At 33.3% G+C, this 15,977-nt stretch overlaps 1 protein-coding gene across 15 annotated transcripts in view; it reads left to right on the forward strand.

Annotated features, from left to right (window-relative positions):
* MBD5 (methyl-CpG binding domain protein 5) overlaps positions 1-15,977 on the forward strand; it is a 372,589-nt gene that overhangs the window by 153,633 nt on the left and 202,979 nt on the right. For all 15 annotated transcript variants that reach the window (XM_074335952.1, XM_074335923.1, XM_074335956.1 and 12 more), the window contains one exon: positions 5,143-5,236. The gene's annotated coding sequence lies outside the window, so the exon portion shown is untranslated. The remainder of the gene's footprint in view (positions 1-5,142; positions 5,237-15,977) is intronic.

The following is a 15,977-nucleotide window of genomic DNA, read 5'->3' on the forward strand; positions in this document are numbered from 1 at the left end:
AATGGTTTTCAAGAACCTTCTTTTTGAGGTTGGGAGAGACTATATAGAATTAGAATAATAAATGAACTGCCAGCCCATTTACTGGGTTCCAATCCTATTTATTTAGTTCATTAATTGTCTAACAAGCCCAACAGGAAAAGAAGACAAGGTCAAAGTTATTATTGCCACAATGTGAATATGCATGTTCTGGTACTATATTTGGCAAAATATTACACCCAATTCTTTGTCTCCAACAAAGTCGGCTTGTAAGGTGTCTGTATATTAGTGTACCCAAAAATCACTCACTGGTAGTCCCCAAATAACAAATGTAATTAAGGTGGCCTAGCAGAACCAAATTGATTATTTTTTCCAGCTGAAGAGATACCCTGTCCAGATCAGATGGACATTTTTAGAGAATGCTGGTGGGTGGGGTATGAGGAAAAAGTATTGCTTCTTTTTCTTTCTCTAATGAAAATATGTCATTTACTATTAATACCTTTAAGAGCCTGGTTATTAGCAGCTTTCATAGAGAGAACTCCAGTTGCTTTGGACTTTAAAATAGTTCTTTACTGAAGCCAGATCATCCGGACAAATTGCAAGAGGGCTAAAACCAAGGCTTAATTTGGTGGATATGATCTAGAATTACCTGTGGTTCTTTGTTTTTTCTAACTTACTTGGGAATACCCAGTAAGGGACTGTTAACGCTGTTTACCACAAATATAGAATAATTACATTAAAGCCATAAATAGAAGTTATGCAAGGCCCACTAAAAGAGTAAATTGTAATAGTCCTAACTGGTACTAAGCAATAGTTTGAATATGTTCAGACTAAGATTATCCTCTGTGACAAAAGCAGTTGAGAAAACAAATCTTCCATGGATTCATGATTAGAGCTCTTGTTAGACTGAAAACATTTGGAGTCTTTAAAACAGCAAACATAGGCTACAAATATTTTTAATTCTTTCAGTACTTGTTTTCTGGTGAAATAAAATATTTATACTTTGTGGGGTTTTATTTTATTCTATAATTTCTAACTATGATCTGTTTCCAATCAGCCATATATGAAATTTGTGAATTAGAATTATTTTTTTAAAGTCACCTATCAGATCAGAATGAAGGGGATCTTGAGGGCTATGAAACTGCATCTTGCTAATGGTATGGAAGCAATCACCTCTAAAAGTTTAGGTTTGGATATAGTCCCCAGGGCACAGGGAAGTAGAAAGCATGTTTTCATCCCATATAAACTACTATACTTGAAAATTAGGAGTGCAGTAATATTTTAAGAAGGCATAATTTTTCATTAAAAAAAAATAGAAAAATGTGAGTTAAATCCATACACTTTATATCCCAATATTGAATCATACTTAATAGATCTTAGTCAGAATTGGCTCTAGAACATTATATTCAGAAACAAGGCAGGTCTTTTAAGATAAACCCTTAGTCTCACAGAGGCCTTATCATGGAAATTGTGCAGAAATATTAATAGGAAGTATGTAGAGCTAAATGAGGACTTAGAAAGCATCTTTTTTTGAGGAAGAAGAATTGGAAATGGGACACCCTGGCATTTTCCTTTCAATGGGAAACCTGGTAAACCTTGCAAAAGATTGGAGGGTGTGAGGCAGAAATGTATATGAAGATATATTAGTATTAGATAAGGCTTCCAGAACTACTGGAAATTTTAGTTTAATGGATGGTGCCTTCAAGAAATGCTATAGTTAATTGTAGACTGCGTGAGTTTGGAACCCAGCTCTGCCAGTTATTAGCAAGTTAATCTCTCTGTACCTCAGTTTCCTTATCTGTAAAATGTAGATAATAATAGCATTTTTTAGGATTGTTGTGAGGATTAATTAATGCTACTTAAAATTTAGCAAGCAATAATGTTACTTTGTATTAGTGTATTTGAAAGCAAGCAGGAAGTTTTAGCAACTTAATGACAACTGAGATACTTAACAATGTCTATTATGTAGAAGTTTGTATTTTTAATCATTAAAGGTTATATATATATATATATATCTATATATATATATATAGATATATATAGATATATATATATATATAGATTGAATTCTTTTGTGATGGAGAGTATTATGTGATTTACAGAGTTATTGGTTCTTACAAAAATATGTAGTTTTCCTAAGGAAATACTAAACTATGTTCCCTGTGACTTCTGTGTTAAGTATATTTAAATAAAGCCCAATTTATTGAAAACAAATGTTAATTCTTATTAAGTCAGTTATTATTAATAATGGTAATTATTACACCATTACTCTCAGTTAACCAAAATTATCTGGATTATGGGACATTAAGGGAGTTATCTGTGGTAGTCCTCAGAACAGATGGGAAAGTTCATGCAGCATATGGAAATTGCAATTTTAAAATCGTTCATAGTAATAAAGTATATTAAAGAGAAAAGCTGGATGCCTTGCCCAATCATTTTAAAATACTAAACTTCAATCACTAGAAAAACCAACAAATAAAATCATCACATATTTATTAAATGCTTTCAGGCTAGGACTTCCTGGGAAATTACAATCTAGTTGAGAGAACAAGACAAACACGCCAAATCTTAAATAATAACAAAAGATAGATATAAGAGACCATCAGTGAGTACCTGATTAATTAGCTAAGTAATTTGTACTAAATAGTGTAGGAAATCAGAAGAGAAAGAGATTTTAGTGTCAGATTGACGGAAATTTCCTTCAAGGAGGAAGCAGTATTTGAGCCAAGTTTTGGTTAACCAAGAGATGAGAGATAAACAGCAGATGGTGGCTGGGGTCAGATAGCAGAAGATCAAGTCTTGCCAAAAGACACCGGGACTTCGTTTCATGGCCGCAAACCACAGAGGCAGATGTGCATCCCGTCCTGTAGATTTGAGAAGTGGAATAGCTAGCTCCTTATCTGTGAAGATACTTGGGAAGCCCATGACTGTTTACCAGCTATTAAGCAGCCCTAGGCCTGGGGCAAACATCAACTATAGTCGTTAGCTGAAGATTGATGTTCACTTAATAGGAAAACCTGAAATCTTTAGTGGCACATGCATGTAGAAAGAATACTTCATTAGGAGCACTTCCAAACTAGGTAGGTAAGAGAAAATAAGTACAGTTGCTTTCAACGTTTAGCAGTTATTGAGGGCACCATCCTTATGTACAGCAGACTCTGATATTTACCTCTGTTTATTAGACTTCTCTTTTTTAGAAATAATCTAAATAATATGTGTGTATGAATATATTTATTGCAAAGTATTTCTGGACCTGTTATAAGAATTTTCAAAACTAAAATGTTAACAACTGATTTCATGTTCTTTTTAGTAAGTTATATTTGTGTGTGTTTTTGAGGGAACTAATTCGAGAATTTTTCTTTAAAAAAAAATTGACTATATTTAAACAAAGCAAATGATGCTAGAAGAACTTTTCCCCCCTACTAAATTAGAGACAAAAACTTTTAATTCTGAGACACTGAGGGTGTGTTTCTAGTTATTTATGAGGTTCTAGGTTAAATTTTCCTTGTAGAATATAACCTAAATTTGTCTTTTTGCCACAAGTATTTTATTGATTACCTGCACTGTTTACTTAGGAGGAGAGCAAAGCTTACAAAACATATAATCCATAAACATCATTTTAGTTTATCTACATTGATTTATTGCTAAAGTCCTATTTCTTACCCGGTGGGTCTTTAGATTATCTGTTAATATGAGAAACACAATCTTAGAATATAACTCAAGAAATATTTTTATAAATGGTAGCAATGAAGGTCGATGAGTAGTCAGTGTTCATAAATTCTCAAAGCACTGTTTTACAGAAACTGTAGACTTTTGCATTATAATTACCAGAGATGTCTTTAAAAATAGAGAATCCGTGGCCTTAGACTAGTTCTTCTGAATCAGAGTCTCTGGGCATCCTTACTTCGGAATCTACATTTTTAAAGTAGCATTTTTGGTCCTTAAGTTCATTATAGGTTGAGGTTCACTGCAACCACCATTTATGTCATGCTTAGATCCATATAATCTAAGATATCACATAGTTGTTGAGGTACATTTGTGTGTTAATGTGTGTCTTGGAAGCTTTGAAGTCATTTTATTAGTAGGTAGATTAGCAAGTATCTGAGTAGTTCTCAAGAACTTTGCAGATAGTATTTTTTTTTAAGTTGTGTCTTATTAGTTAATCTGTAGAAACTAGGTCAAAACTTGCAGAAGATTGTTTCTTACCTGAAAAACAGATATCCTTCCTTAATGCTTTTTAAAAATACCTAGACCCTGGCCCCACATCATACCAATTAAATCAAAATATGTACGGAATAGACTGAGTCTCGGTACATTTAAGAGTTCCAGGTGTTTTTAATGTGCAGCTGCAACTGAGAAGCAGGGATCTACACAGGTGACCGAAAGTAAAACGATGTTGTTAATCCAAAATTTTTGATATTTGGCTTGGGAATCCATAGTACTCAAAACCATATACTAAAGGTATAACACTGTAGCATCCAAATCCTGTTTCCAAAATGGCTTTTCTCTGGCTGATTTTTAAAAACCAAAGGAAATCAGAATCAAATTCTTTCAGCAAAGAACATTTTCTCTGGATGATCCCAATTCTCTAATAGAGGCAATTTCTCTTTCAAAACCTCTGCTGAGCTTCACTAGGTTGGTGTAAAGTACTGACTGGATAGTTTAAATGATAAGGGGATACAATTTTGACTGTTACATGAAGAGAGAATATTTAACTAGTTGAGCTCTATGATTTGGGCCTTTATAGGCAACTCAAATGTAATCAAGAATATTTTTTAATTATCTGTTTTGAACAAGGAAATTGTCCTCTGGAGTGGGGATATGTGCATGTAGGACATCAGAATCAATGTGTTTAAAATTTTATTTCTTAAAAATGTTCATAGAAAGTAGGTAGTCAGATAAAATTATTACTATATGACATGCTAAACTTTATGACATGGCTCAAAATACATGTTCCACAGAACTTTCTGATTCTTCTGAAGTGAAAATCTCATTATTGTTACATTTATTTACATAAAACGTGTCCTATAATATACACCTCCCTTTGCCCAAACTTACTAAAGAAGGTCTTAAAGAATAATTTCAGGATCTGCTTTTGTATTTAAAATAAAGGAAACAATATTTATAACCTCAAATTTCTAATACTTTCTTATGTTTCTCTTTTAGATGCTCATTAAGGATATCAGTTTTTGCATGTGGGAAGTAGATGTTGAAGGTTATATGGTTTACAGACAAGATCTTTAAAAGATAGACACTCAAGGTAAGTAATAACTATAGCCTCATAAATAATCTCATTTAAATGGTTAGGATTGCCATATTGTAATTGGACTTATTACTAAACTTGCTACTTTTTATCACTGGCTCTGTCTAAGTGATCATATCACATCATTCATTCATATGCAGACACAAATTTTTATGCTTTAATGCCATCTTGATAGGGAGTATCAGATTTCATTTATAACAGGCAGTTGATAAAATTGATATATTGTTACGAAAGAGTGCAAACCAATTAACAATGGCTTCCGTCAAAACTGTGAGCATAACTCAGTCATTTTAGAGTTTAACTTGAAAAAATGAACAAAACTACTGTCCACTGCCCCTTCTTTTTAATGAATTCATGAATCAGTTCCTCCATTCCAAAAAACCCATCATAGTTTCAAATATTCATAGCATTACCTCTGACTACCAAACCTCTTATCGCTATTTCTTGAGTCTCCAAAGATTTGTCTTGACCTATCATATCCTTTCACTTAGCATGTTCTATTCATGCCTTTGATGACGGATTACATGTTTACATTACTAAATAAATTTTGGAATACATTTTGGGAAAATTATGAGTGAGATACGAGGGGTACAAGGTGTAAAAATAAATAGTGTTGCCTGTCAGGTGTGCACAATGGAAACTTGGAGAGTATGTGACCGGTATATGGGGCATTTTGTTCAGCTCTAGAATCCTTTCTAGATGGGATTTACTGGGATTAAAAGACCAGTAAAATCGTATCTTGTTTTTTTCTGAAGAAACCAGAAATACTGATTTTGAAAAGTTCTAATTTTTCAATATCAGCATAAAGTTTTGCCTGTGAAAAAATATCTACTTTTGCCACTGAACAGAAAAAGAAAGTCTATAGCCTCTGGTAGGGGAATTTTTTCCCTTTGTTCTATTTTTCTTTATTCTTTCAGAATGCAAGTACTTAAAATCTATTTTTTCGCCTTAATTTGTGGTTAGCAGCTTCGTGATTTTGCCAGTTTTCTTTGATGAATATTATTGTCAGAAATGACTTCTCTCGAAAATATAAATGACATTATTTTAAAATAATTTCTATAGTTATATATGGTGAGTTGGTTACTTGGAACAGCTATTCAATTGTTTTTTTAATTATAATAATTAGACAATTATTTTTGTAGTTCCTTCATCTCCACAGTCTAAAACAGATCCTTCTAATTAAAGAAAAACAAAGGAATTTTTTTTTTAATGGCTCTTTTGCGTAGAGAATAGAGTAAATTACACTCCTCAGTTCATGGTACACTGTCATCACTGATCCATGTAAAGCATTTATTTTTTTTGTTTATATACCTTTTTTTAATTCTCATTTCCACTTCCATGCCCCTGACCTCGACCAATAGGAAAACATTGTAATATGATAGTGTAAAATAATATCTACTGCACTGTTCTCTTTTGTTTGTCTTTTGGTGATATGACTATTATTTTACATATATCTATTTTTTTTAAATATTTTAAATGGAAATTTTCAAATAAGTAAAAAAGAAAAAGGAGAATAATATTTTGAACCTCCATGCGCCCATCTCTCAATTTTAGCAGTTATCTCATGGTTGAGCTTGTCTTAACTATTTCTACCCTGCCCCTCTCTCATTTATGTACATGAAATTTTAATGTGCATAAACGGTATGTGCTATGTCTCTCAATCTGTTTCTTACTATTTTATTTTAATTAACCCTATGTTTTTATTATTTATGTTGTCGTCGTGTTTCTATTCCTCGTAACTGCTACATTGTACTCCATTGTTTATAGCTGCCATGTTTTAAGTAGCGAGATTTCCCGGTGATTGCCATCCACATTGCTTCCAATTTCCTGTCATAACAAACAATGCCATGATGAACATCCTCCTACTTGTCCTTTTATGGAAGGAACTTCGTGTGGATTTCTTTGCGATGTATACCCAGGATCAGAATTGCTGGCTAATAGGACATACCTTTTTATTTTATTTGACCAAGTCCTGCCAGGTGCTCTACCAGATAAATACTTTGGTCCACATTTTCACCACCAGCAGTAACCCCCTGGTCTCTGCCAGCCCTCAGCATAATCCAGCTTTCTATTTTTAGTCTGCTGTGTGTAATTTGTAGCTCAGTGTTTTAATTTAAATTCCTCTTATCACCAGTGAATTTGAGTATCTATATTCGTGTTGTCTCTCTGACTTCCTACTTCTGAAATTGCTTGTTCATACTATTTTTCATATTAGTCTCTGTCTCTTAATTAATGTATTCTAAGAGTTTGTTGTATGGTTTAGAAATTCAGTGTTACATGTTAAAAAAATATCTACTTCCATTCTTTCAAGTTTTTAATTTTGCACATGATGTCCTTTAAATCGATATTAACATTTTAAATATTCAATCTCTTCACCTTCTCCCCTAGCTCCCAACCCCCCTCCCATCTAGCAACCATCAGTTTGTTCTCTGTATATATCAGTCTATACATTTCTGTTTTGTTTGTTCATTTATTTTGTTCTTTATATTTCACATATAAGAGAGATCATATGGTGTTTGTCTTTCTCAGTCTGACTTAATTTCACTTAGCATAATATCCTCTACGTCCATCCATGTTGTTGCAAATGGTAAGATTTCATTCTTTTTTATGACAGAGTAATATTCCATTGTATACATGTGCCACAATTTTTTTATCCAGTCGTCTATTGATAGGCATTTTGGTTGTTTCCGTATCTTGGCTATTATGAATAGCACTGCAGTAAACATAGGGTGAATATATATTTTTGAATTAGTATTTTGGGTTTCTTTGGATAAATACCCAGGAGTGGAATTGCTGGGTCATAAGGTAGCTCTATTTTTAATTTTTTGAGGAACCTCCATAATGTTTTCCATGGTGGCTGCACCAATTTGCAATCCCACCAACAGTGTACCACGGTTCCCTTTTCTCCACAACCTCGCCAGCACTTGTTGTTTGTTGACTTATTGATGATAGCCATTCTGAAAGGAATGAGGTGCTGCTATCTCATTATGGTTTTTATTTGCATTTCTCTGATGATTAGTGACCTTGAACATCTTGTCATATGCCTGTTGGCCATCTGTATGTCCTCTTTGGAGAAATGTCTCTTCATGTCCTCTGCTCATTTTTTAATTGGATTGTTTGTTCTTCGGTGTTGAGTTATATGAGTTTTTCTTAAATTTTGGATATCAACCCCTTATTGGATGTATCATTGGCAAATAACTTCTTCCATTCAGTAGGGTGTATTTTTGTTTTGTTGATGGTTTCCTTGGCTATGCAAAAATTCTTTACTTTGATGTAGTTCCATTTGTTTATTTTTTCTTCTGTTTCCCTTGCCTGAGGAGATATATCAGTAAAAATCTTACTGAAGGTAATGTCTGAGAGTTTACTTCCTATGTTTTCTTCTAGGAGTTTAATGATTTTGGTTCTTACATTTAAGTCTTTAATCCATTTGAGTTTGTTCTTGTATATGCATAAGAAGGTGGTCCATTTAAATTTTTTGCATGTATGTATCTGTCTAGTTTTCCCAGGACCGTATATTAAATAGACTGTCTTTACCCCAATGTAAATCCTTGCTTTCTTTGTTGTAGATTAAATGACCATGTGGGCATGGATTTATTTCTGGGTTCTCTATTCTGTTCCATTGATCTATGTGTTTGTTTTTATGCCAGTACCATGCTATTTTGATTACTGTAGCCTTGTAGTATAATTTAATGTCAGGTAGCTTGATACCTCCAGCTTTGTTCTTCTTTCTTGGGATTATCATGGCTAATTGGGGTCTTTTATGGTTCCATATAAATTTTAGAATTATTTGTTCTAATTCTGTGAAAAAATGCCATTGGTATTTTGATAGGGATGGCATTGAATCTATATAGTCCTTTGAGTAGTATGGACATTTTAACTATATTAATTCTTCTTATCCATGAGCCTGGTATATGTTTCCATTTATTTGTATCTTCTTTAATTACTCTCTCAGTGTCTTATAATTTCTCTCTCAGGTCTTCTATTTACTTAGATAAATTTTCCTTATTTACTTACTTAGATAAAAATGATAAAAATTTTATTATTTTTGCTGCAATTGCAAATAGATTTAGATTTTTCTCATACAGAGAAGCTATAATAATAATTTCATGTTTTTGTAATTTCTTCATATATATTAGATTTAAGAACTTTGTTATATTTATTTCATGGTCACTTTGCTTTTTATCTTTTGATTTTTGTTGTATAAAACTTATCAATGTTTATATGATAATTTTTTCTACTGTTTAATAATAAAATTATCTTCCAACTACATATGGAATTAAAATGCTCTTCTGTAATTTTGTCTTTTTCTTTCAAGAAAGCATCATGTTGTGAGCTATATTAGATGCAGGAATCACAATAAGACATGGTGCCTTTCCTCAAGTAGCTTCTAATTTAGTCAGAGGACTGTGTCAGTTACAATTCTCCAATGAAACAGAACCAGTAAAGATACATGTGTATAAATATGTGTGTGTGTAAATACGTGTGTGTATGTGTGTATGTGCACACGCACACATATGTATAAAGAGATTAATTTCAAGGAATTGGCTTACACAATTACAGACTAGCAGGTATGAAATTTGCAGGGCAGGTCAGCAGATGCAAAATTTTCAGGCAGGAACTGATGCTTCTGTCTTGAGGCAGAATTTTTTCTTCAGGGAAATCTCAACTTTGCTCTTCAGGCCTCTCAACCGATTGAATGAGGCTCACCCAAATTATGAGGTAATCTCCTTTAGTTAAAGTCACCAGATTGTAGATGTTAACATCTGTTTCAAATATCTATAAAATGCCTTCACAGCAACACCTAAATTAGTGTTTAACTGAATAACTGTAATATAGTCTATCCAAGTTGACACAGAAAACTAACCATTACAAAGGCAAGTAATATGGCAGGCTTTTGATGGCAGATTTAAACTTAATACATTTCACTATTAATTTATACCTTTATTTGTGACATTTAAAAGAAAAGCAACAAATAGTAAAATAAATGAACTAATCTGTTAAAAGGTAAAGATTTGTTATTAGTATAGATTCTACGGATTTCTTTATTGACATGTTTTTCTATAAACTATTTACTGTGAGTGTCTACGATATCACATACAGTACACAGCGCATGACAAAGTAAAGAGAGTTGACTATTAACCAAATATATCATGCCATCCAAATGAATTTTAAATCCTCCAACATAATCTTGGGAGATTATATATTTATCTTATGATACTAACATTACTTAATATTTTGAACATCCTTTTGTAGAATTACCTTCTGAGCCTAGAATGCATTCTTTTGACTACTTTGATAGTTTCCTCACCTTCTTCAAACATTTGCTTAAGTGTCACCTCCTCAGGAAGGCCTAGATGACCATTCTGTTTTAAATTGTCACTCTCTCCCACCTTACCTTGCTTTCTTTTCCCATAACACTTATATTTTCCAATGCATGATGTAAAGTACATGTTTATTGTGTGCCTGCCCTGGAAACTGAACAACGCTAAGGCAAGGATTTTACTTCCTCAAAGAACTTGTAGACATAAAATCTCAGTTTGTATAAAAATGTATCATGTAAGGCAAGTGTAAATCGAGCGTAAATTGTTTTCCAGCAGAAATATGATCTGCTTTCAGCACAGAAGAAATGACATGTTATACATATACTGATGAGCTCTGAAAATACTTAGCACATCATAAAGGAAATCTTTAAAAGCCTGAACTTCTAAAGAAGGCTTTTGAACTAAATAGCTTGCCTTCTTCTGCTTTCTTTTTACTAATAGAGGCAAATTTTTAAGCTGCTTTAAAACATGTTTTAAATTAAGCATTGGAAAACATTATTTATTCATTCGTCCCTTCATTCTTAAAAATGCATTTTTGCAACATCTCTGCTGGAGATTATTCTAGGAGCTGTCATACTCGTAAACAGTGGAGGAGACAAACTCCCTACCCTCATGGAGCTTACTACCTATTGTGAGAGACAAACAATAATCGAACAAATAAATAATATGATTTCAAAAAGTGATATGTTCTTAAAGGAAAAATAAAATATGCTCAGTAAGTAAAGGATAACGCAGAGTTTGAAGTGGTATTTTTGATAAGGTGGTTAAAGGAAGACTTCTCTGAGAAAATGATATTTAAGCAGAAACCTCCCGAATATGGAAGTGGGAGCTGTGGCTGGAGGAATACAGGCTGAGGCAGCAAAATGGAACAACAGATGAAAAAGCTGTTGATTTCTGTTTTGTGTGTTCATTTATTTTGTTTTTAGATTCCACAAGTAAGTGAAATCATATGGTATTTCTCTGTCTCTGTCTGCCTATTTCACTTAGCAAAATACCCTCTAGATAGATGCCCAGACCATTTTGATGGTTGTCAGATGGGAGGTAGGTTGAGGGGATTGGTGAATAAAGGGAAGGGATTAAGAAGTACAAATTGCCGGTTATAAAAACAGTCATGGGGGTATGAAGTACAGCATAGGGAATATAGTGAATAATGTTGTAAAAACTATGTATGGTGTCAGGTGGGAACTAGACCTATCAAGGTGATCACTTCTTCAGTTATATAAAAGTCTATATAAATGTCTGATCACTATGTGGTACACTTGAAACTAATATAATATTGTATATCAACTGTAATTGGAATTTTTTTTTTTAAGGAAGGAAAATAAGACCTACCCAGACAATCAGCTCTAATGTGTCTTTTGGAGCAAAAATTGATGTAATGTTTTGAGGGAGATTAATATTGGCAGTGTGTCTTTTACTGTAGTAAATTTTTTTTTATTTAAACATTCACCATATTTTTTGATGACACCCTGTATTCTATTGACCACTAATTGGAGCCAACTCAAAATTGTTCAGGTGACCAAAGTAAGATAAGCCTGTGTAATCTAGGCATGCTAATTTATATTCTTTGTTTTCTTTAATGAAATGCCTTTTCATCAACTTTATAAATTCAATCCTGTGCGTACCTAAGTATTAGCCATTTGGTGCCACGTAGATGGGTTGTATTGTGTATTTTGTAACCCAGGTTGAGTTTCATGGAATAAGAGATAAAGGGGAAGGAGCTCTTATCTTAAATCATTAGGAATTGAAGTGTGATCTGGGCTGACAATTGGTAATCTGGGTGTGTGAGCATCAGTTTTGTCATTTTATTTCTCAAAGTGTATTCTGCCCAAATGCAAGTTAGTATGAGAGATTCATGGCTGGGATCTAAGATAGTACTGGCAATTGGTTTTCAAATCATCCTTGAACAAAATGATCCAGCTGAGATTTTGCTTCTGGTTAAGTGGTAAAACCAGGACTGGAATTGGCTCTCTGAAAATTGTTCTGAATTCAATTTGTGTGTAAACAGATACTATGGACTTTTAGTCCATTTATGTTTACTAGCTGTGCTTTAAGTTGGAAAATATTTTTTTACTTTGTCTTCTTAGATTATATCTGTAGTTTATACTTTGAAATGATTACCCAGTCTTATCTTTCAGATCGTAACTGAGTATATATATATTGTTCAATGCAGTTACTTCTGGTGCTAATACCTAACTAACTCTGAGGGCCATCTGGTGATTTGGGAAAGTAGTTTTGCACGAGCTTCTAATACATGTGCCATTCAGATATTTCAGAAGCAAGTGTAAACTAATAGATACATATATCAATCCTTTGGCCACATTTGTTAACACAGGTTGTGTGTTGGCTGACCACTGGCCTGTTCTATTGTCAGTTTTCTTCATTTATTGTGTAAATGGTCCATTTAAAAACTGTAATATGCGACCCATTTCTATCTTGTTAGTTATTGTTAACAGAAGTTAATCCTGATTCTGTGGTCCTTCCACTTGTACAACAAACATGAATAAAAACTTTGCCTTGTGCTATTCAGGTACAGGTGGAGGTTGGAGGTGGAAAAAAAAAATTAATATAAGACCCAGTCTTATTTTACTGTATATAAGACAGGGTATAATATAATATAATGTAATGTAATATAATAATAAATACTGGGGTCTTACAGAAATTTTTGCTCCAAAAGACGCATTAGAGCTGATAGTCTGGCTAAGACTTATTTTCAGGGAAACACGGTATATGTTTGAGGTATAGCAAGAAACCATATGTGCTTGTATGGAGAAAGTGAGGGAAAGAAGAGTGGTTTGAAATAAGGCTGAAGAGCTAGCAGGGGACTGATATATAGGGCCTCAGAGGTCATATTAAGGAATGTAAAATTTAGGTTTTGTTTTAACCGGGACAAGAAACCATTGCTGGTTTGAGCGTAGGATTGATGTGAATTGTGAAATTTAAAAGACCTTCAGAAAACATACTGAATGGTAACTTTAGTGTTTTATTTAAAAAGCAACTCTTTCAAAGCTATAAAATAATAGATTTATAATTTTTTACCCTAAATTTTTTTAATAATTAGAAAAAACACACAAATTAAATTAAAAGGCACTTGAAAACCTAATAATTAATATTTGGTAGCTACAATAAAGAAGATGCTGATTTTCTTAATAGGCAAAGAGTACTAACAATTCAATATGGAAAAGACATCTCATTTGTATAAAAGAAACAAGCATGCATTTTATCAAAGAATAAATGCTAATGGCTAACAAAGATGAAAGCATTCCATTTTCCAACCTCTTCTTTGTACTTTGGTATTATTATTTTTCTAGTGATCAATTGCTGCCTGTTTCGCGGTTATTTTCACCCCCTTTTCGTAGAGTACCTTTTTTCATCAGTGCTGTGCTAATTCCTCTTATTACTTTTTAATGACTGAATATAATACTAGTTTTACCCGGCTAGCTATTCTTAAGAGGGCTGTATGTGTGTTGGTCGGGAGAGTGAAGGTAAGGGAGGGAAGGTCTAGAGTATTGTTCCAGGTTTGCCAGTCTTCACAAGATTTGTTTCTCGGCTGCCTCAAACATGAAGTACTTCCTGTAGGAGTGGCTTGTCTGTGTATTCTCTGTATAGCCCCCACCTTCTCTACTCTAAAACTAATTGAGTCTTGTGGATTCTGCTGACAACTCATCTCACCTCTATTCCCATACCTGTGATTACAGAAAAGGCCTGTAACAACTTAGGGTGCGCTATGTATCTTCAGGGCATATTTTTTTTGCCATCATTTTCCAGGATTCACAGTGTGGGGTCTATTACCACTACATGTGTCCAACCAAGACTGCTTCTCTTCATTCACTGTCTATGGCTCCTGCCAGGTCTCAGCTGCTTTTGCCTGTTTTAGAGTTTGGGGATTATATCTGAATCCTGATATTACTGAAAATATATGGGTTTCTTCCCTCCGAGGGAAGGACGGATGGACAGATGGAAAGATGCAGAGGCAGAAAGAAAACAGAGAAAATGAATAAAGCATTCAACTCTAGCAGCAAAATTCTGATCCAGAATTTAAGAACTCTGGGAAAGACATAAAACAGAGAGAAAGACACTAAAGAAAAAAAACTCAAAAAATAGAAAATAATAAATAAAGATAAAATTTAATAACTTTTATAAAATAAGAGACAGTTTGAATCCACATATTAAAAGGATACACCATGGGCCAGAGAAAATTAACTTAGAACTGTCAGTACTGAGACATATCCTCATGAAGTTACTGGACTTGAAATGTGAATAAGAATGATAAATCATTAATAAGAGGGAAGAATATTTGGGCTTGTCTCGGATTTATCCACATCAACATTTAGAGCCAGTTGACAGTATCACCCACAGGATTTTGTTTAAGAAAAAAAAGTGTTTTGTTTTTTAAAATCATCAAACAGTCTGTGGGTATAAGGACTACAGACAGTTTTGAACTCAGAGAATATTGTTTCAAATGTGCCCATCTAGAAAAAATTTCTAGTACATTAACTACAGCCATTCAGATAAAAATAACTAGAAAAATCACAAAAGGACAACCAGTGAGCATTGAAAGGATTTAACTGTAAAATAAAGACTAAAACAAAAGTGACAATTAGAGTTAAAGAACAAAATATAAATACTATATTCCCTAAAAATAGAAATGACACAGTTCCTTGACCTATTTTCTCCCCTTTCTCCTAGGTTCTCATAGTTGTAAGTTTGTGGATTTCCTCCTCTTTAATACTTGCAAGTCAAAGAACGTCAATTAAACCTGCAAATAGTAAGAGTAATAGAACTTAATAGTACATAGAAAAACACTGAAAAATATCAACTGAAATATGAAAGGGTAGGACACAATAATAGAAAATATGCTAATATAATTGCTTATAGAAGTGAACTAATAGATCTTGAATACAGAAATAGACAAAATTGTATAAATTACATTAAATTGATTTGTGAATACAAAGTTACCTGAGTTATAATTAAACAAACTACTGTAACAAAGAGACATACAGAAATACTACATATACAGAAATGTGAGTTACCAACTAATGATAAAATATTTTCTTTTTTAAAAATCCAGAAGACCAGTTAAAATAATAGAACAAAGAACAATTCTATTTATCAGATGCCCACAGTCACAATTATCACTTAACATTGTACCAAAGGGAATCAGCCAACAGAAAAGTCAATGTAAAGAGGCATAACTCATGTGTTGATTTTTTTAAAAATTGGATTTTCAACTAAATCACAGAGCAAAATTCTGTTATCTGATATATGCAAAAAACACAACTAAAGCTTTAGAAATTTTGGAAAGTAAAGAAGGGTAGGGGCAGCCGATGGCTCAGGTGGTTAGAGCGCAAGCTCTCAACAGCAGGGTTGCCGGTTCAATTCCCGCATGGGATGGTGGGCTGCACCCCCTGCAACTG

The sequence above is a fragment of the Rhinolophus sinicus genome, linkage group LG01, assembly GCF_036562045.2.
Source record: "Rhinolophus sinicus isolate RSC01 linkage group LG01, ASM3656204v1, whole genome shotgun sequence".
Taxonomy (NCBI): domain Eukaryota; kingdom Metazoa; phylum Chordata; class Mammalia; order Chiroptera; family Rhinolophidae; genus Rhinolophus; species Rhinolophus sinicus.